At 36.2% G+C, this 5,503-nt stretch overlaps 1 protein-coding gene across 5 annotated transcripts in view; it reads right to left on the bottom strand.

The window, feature by feature from the left end:
- The window catches only part of LOC107666688 (RNA binding fox-1 homolog 2), a 33,970-nt gene that overhangs the window by 17,745 nt on the left and 10,722 nt on the right, over positions 1–5,503 (bottom strand). The gene's annotated exons all lie outside the window — the stretch shown is intronic.

Genomic DNA, 5,503 nt, shown 5'->3' on the forward strand with positions numbered 1-5,503 from the left:
TTTGTGCCATTATGCACTCAAGATATTATACAAAAAAAAAATTATATTCTCATATTGAGATGATATAACAAATGCCCAGAGACATTAATGCATGCATCAGAATACATAGGATGCACTTCAAATAAAATAGGCTATGCTGAAAAGGCGTAATTTTTTTTAAGAGACAAGTATAATTAATTATAATTTGCAATTATAAATTGTATGAATAATATTATGATATTATATAAAATTTAGAACACAGAAATATGAAATGATAGAATAAAATAGAATGATACTTTTAAAAATGAGACTAAAATGACCAGTAGCCTAGGTGGCTACTAGTAGACTAGTGGTTGAGTCATTCATTCAATCGATTCATTCAAAACAGCCGATTCATTCAGGAACACAGTAAGAAGCTGTTTTTATGAATGGGTCAGTGAATCACTGATTCAATGTGTTCATACGCATTTAAATTCATTCTGTGTGCAGAGACGCACAACATGGCTTTGTTTAGAACCGCTTTCGTGAAATACAGCAATATTTTCTCTACATTTTAAATCTCTTAACATTAACTTCTTGTCAAATTTATGTTACTGATTTTTTTTGCCCTGACACTTATTAAAGTCCACCACAGACCGTGCTAAATGTCAAGTCAAGTCACCTTTATTTATATAGCGCTTTTAACAATATAGATCGTGTCAAAGCAACTTTACAGTATCAAAATAGGAAAATAGTGTGTCAATAATGCAAAAGGACAATAGTAAACACTCAATTTTCATGCTAATCAGTCTGTTCATATAATCTCTCTAAATACGTGTGTGTGTCCTAGAAAGTCTGCACATATAATACCATAATTAAAAATTATATTTATTGCTGTACAGTAACACTAATCTAATTCTAACAGATGGTGATATCAGTATTATGAATTTATAGGCTACAGTAAGTTACAGATACCGGAGGCAGCTGTTTAAGTGCTGGTTTAATAGAAATGATTTTAATGCGCATGAGAACTCAATCTTGATGCGCACAAGCCATGGTAATAGAAATATTGTTCTGTGTGCAAGTGTGCATTCCTCCTCCAGCATCACTTCCCTACATGGCAGCGGGAAAAGAACAGAGAGAGAGAGAGAGACACGGCCTGGTATTTATAGCTCCGAGATCTCCTCGTCAACCTCAAGGAACATTAACGAGCGACATTTCAGAATCCAGCAGCAGTAACACTCATTTACAGCGTCTCAATACTTTCATTTCTGTGTCCCCAATTATTACTGTGCCAAATCATTATGAATCAGCTTTGCAAACATCAAGCCAAGTGTTTGCAATTTATTTCAAGCCAAGTATACTACAAATACATTTTCATATTTATGCACTTAATGAAACGCCCTGCAATTGTAGTTTTGGTATACTAAACTGGTATACTTCAAGTCTGCTAATTTTGTGCTTAATGCACTTTAATTGTTTAATTAAAGATATGCTTAGTATATCTGATTGAGCTAAAGTGGAACTATTGCAAGCACACTTTAAATATTTTGCATTTAAAGACCAATATTATTCAAAGATCATACAATTCTCATCAAAAGTGACACATTTTAGACTTAATATTAAGATATGGGTATTGTGCACAAGTAGTATGCCAATACTTTTTATATCAGTAAGTCTCGAGTTATCTGTCAGTTAATATGTTAATAGATTTTAACTATACTTAGTATGAAATGAATGTATTTTAAATATGATTTTTTTACTAGACATCAGAGTCATTAGATCAGAACGCTTCAGCGAGGCATTGCATACAGAACCATGATGTGTGTTAGTAGAAACAACACAACAGCTGTAGTGCAGTGTTTTTATGTTGTTTTTTTAACTGATTTGAGCCAAAGATGCACTTTTATGGCTTTTGTTAGATTTTATTGCTGGAACATGATCCTGCCCAACAGTTTAGGAGATTTGTACCCCTCTTCAGACCTGCCAGTGTTGTTATTGTCAACTAAAACTTTGAGTGAACGGACCTTCTTTAAAAGAACTAGGGTTGCAAAGGGGTGGAAAATTTCCGGAAACTTTCCAAAAAAAAAAAAAAAATCACTGGAATATTCCAAAAAACCTGGAAAGTTTCCAAAATTTCCGGAACGTTTCCGAAATTTACTGGAAATTTTCCACCTTTTTGCAACCCTAAAAAGGACTTTAAATGTGTTTATGCTTGGCCAACTGCAGAATTGGAGCATGTGAAAGAGTGACGAAACCCTCCTGCATTACTCTCAGCTCTCACAGATCCTGACACACACGCCTGACCCACCCACAGACGCTCTGATTGGTCAGCTGTATCCTCGTCAGAGGGCGTGTCCGTTCCTTCCTCCCCGACCAATCAGAGTCCAGCAGCGCCCAGCATGGGTCCAAAGGGTTGTGGGTCCAAAACGGCCCAGATAAAAGCCTGCAAACGCTGGTGTTTGAGACAAACACACACGAGTGAGTGTGAATGTTTGTCTCTCACACACTCCACCCTCAGCACATGTGCGACCTACGGAAACTAGCTGATGTAGTTTGGATAGAGCACTACTCCTTTCCTCTACACACACAAACTCATTAAACGACTCCGGAGCTCCTCTGTTGCGTTTCATCTCCTCGGCATGAACCGCTTGTGTTGATGTCATTAATGGCATCACATGTGGATCTGACGAGTGTTTGATTTCTTTAATTAAATATTCTGGGTTAAACACTACTGAAGCAGTATCTCACTGTGATGCAGGTCATGATTTTCACTTCACCAAACATTATTTGTAATGTGCCTCCCATCTAATAATCACAAAGAGCTTTGTGCTTTGTTACGCCCGATAGGAAGGCTTTTAAAAATTCAAATAAATGCTGTTTTGATGCACTTAAATGTGCCGTGACGGTTCGCAGCAGCATCTCAGTTCAGCGCTGAGTGCATCAAACACGAATGAAACATAAACATGAAATATAACACGTCATAAACATGAATGAACATTAGAAGGTGCAGTACAGCTCACCGAAATATATCATGTCTCATATAATCACACAATCAGTGTTTCAACCGCGGAAACACAGCAAATAAAAGAGCTTGTGATCAATATGATACTTACATTGCATTGACTTCAGGAAAAGTATATTAAACACTAGAGAGGAGCTGTTAATTAAATATATGTTTGAATAAAAATAAAAAATACCTAATGTGCAATTGAGTTGCATAGAAACATTTCAATGTGTAAGTTTTAGTGTGCTATTATTTCTGAAAATAAATATAGTTTGGGCTATGTTGTTACTTTTATCCTCTAATATTTAGGGCTTCCATATTGATTATTTAGATTTATAAGTACAATACATAACAAATTTTCTCATATTTAAAGCTGCAGTCCGTAACTTTAGCCTCTTTGTCGCCATCTCTGTTTGAAACCTGCAATTGCAGTTATTTGTGCAATTATCTTCTTTACGTGGGTTGTACAGCGGCGCGGCTTGAGCGCGGATTAATCTAATGTTTTGATGAGTATGTGTGGATACTGTACTTCAGAATCACAGATTCTAGCCTACGTCTTGGAATATATGACCCAAATAAACATTTTCACCAGATATTGTCATCTGAATGAGTAACAAGTCTGCCACTTTTGTTCTGACCAACTGAGGAAAAAAACATTACAATAAATCGCGCTACCAACGGTGATTAAATCTAACGATCGGTTAGCTCATATCACATCAAACCGTGCAAATTATTATTATTGTTATACTTTGTTCTCAAATTGTTAATGTTAACAACACCAGCATTGTGTGACTATGTGTATATAGTGTGCAGATCTCAATTTCTGTACAGTCTAATCTCTAATCGTCATACCACTCGAATTTCATATTAAGGAATTTTTAACCCAAAAAGCAAATTATTCTTCCTTCAAACTGGTTCTCTTTAAAATACAAAACTTGTGTAATCCCACTATCTGTAATCAGATGCACATTTAAAACTGGAATATAATTTAATTTCAGTCACGTGTTTCATAAACATCTAATCCTTTCTGGATTGCAATCCGCCAACAAAATGATGGTTATGTACTTGCTCAAATATTGATTTCTGATCATTTTTAACCAAAAAAAATAATAATTTACAGACTGCAGCTTTAAGGTTCAAATGTAACTGATTTGTATACAAACACACTCAATTAAGTTTTTATTGTAAAGTTATAATACTAACTTTACAATTTCATCATTATATTCTTACTCTAATCTGTTTTTTGAAATATAACATTTAAATGGCGTCGGTCATAAAAACTTGACAGATTTATTTATTTTATTTATGCATTTAGCAGACGCTTTTATCCAAAGCGACTTACAGTGCATTCAGGCTATACATTTTTTTACCAGTATGTGTGTTCCCTGGGAATTGAACCCACAACCTTCTGCGCTGCTAACGCAATGCTCTACCACTGAGCCACAGGAACCTGATTTATTCAAACATAAATTAAATATTGAAGAACAGTAAAAAATTAATGAATATGTTTTATGGTGCATATATTTAGCAAAATGCTTCTCTCTAGAGTTAATTTTTCTAGATGACTAACGAGTTTGTGGTCACCAAATGTTTTTTCTGAGATAAATGTGACGTATTGTTTACAAGCAGCTATACGGACATATTTCCGCGGTTGAAACACTGATTGAGCGATTACATCAGACAAAAACGGAATTCGGTAAGTTGTACGCTTTCTTTTAACATACTTTCTGATGTTCATTCATGTTTATTTCATGCTGTAACTGGTATTAAAGTGGAGGTGACGCTCAGTGCTGAGGCACTACACATTAAACAGCGCCAAAACGATATTTATTGCTTGAATATGGTAATAAAATGGTCAGAAGCACAAAGCTTATTGCAATCTATTGGATGGGAGGTGCGCTACAATGCTCCGTTCATTAACTGAAAACAGGCTTTTTTCCTCCAGCCCTACTAATATTACAGTAATGTAACAAATGAGAGGCTTCCCTGTATAGTTTACAGCACAAATTGATTTCCCTTAATAAAAGCAAACTATCGGCATCGGCAGACCTTATTCTGAATAATCAGCTATTAGTATCGGTGGAGAAATTATCTAGCATCTACTTGTTTGTTTATTACTGAGCTACAGTTTTTGCATGTTCTTTTAGGTTTTGTGTGAGCTTTATATAAAAACAACACGCATCTGTCCTCATTTAGATGTGTGCGTGTGTGTGTATCAGATGTCCAAAACAATATTCTAACGTCAACAAAAAGAGTTTTAGGGGGAATATAGGTCTATATTTCTATGCATAACAAAGGCAGCTGCTCTCCGTTTCTAAAGCGAGCGTGTGAGATCATGAGATGACAGGTAAGCGTCTCTCCCTCGCTGCAGGGCAAACGCTGGGTGGGGTTCAGCATACTCCCGCCATACTCCCGCTGTCCTCCATCAGGAGCGCAGAGCTTCACTGTCCACGGCTCTGGCTCTCCTCCCGAGATTCTCCCTGAGTGTCACCTCTAAAAATCAATTTCCATTCTCACCCCTTCCACCCCCCCATCCCA

This window comes from Sinocyclocheilus anshuiensis, unplaced genomic scaffold (genome assembly GCF_001515605.1).
Source record: "Sinocyclocheilus anshuiensis isolate Anshui unplaced genomic scaffold, SAMN03320099.WGS_v1.1 scaffold91, whole genome shotgun sequence".
Lineage (NCBI taxonomy): Eukaryota > Metazoa > Chordata > Actinopteri > Cypriniformes > Cyprinidae > Sinocyclocheilus > Sinocyclocheilus anshuiensis.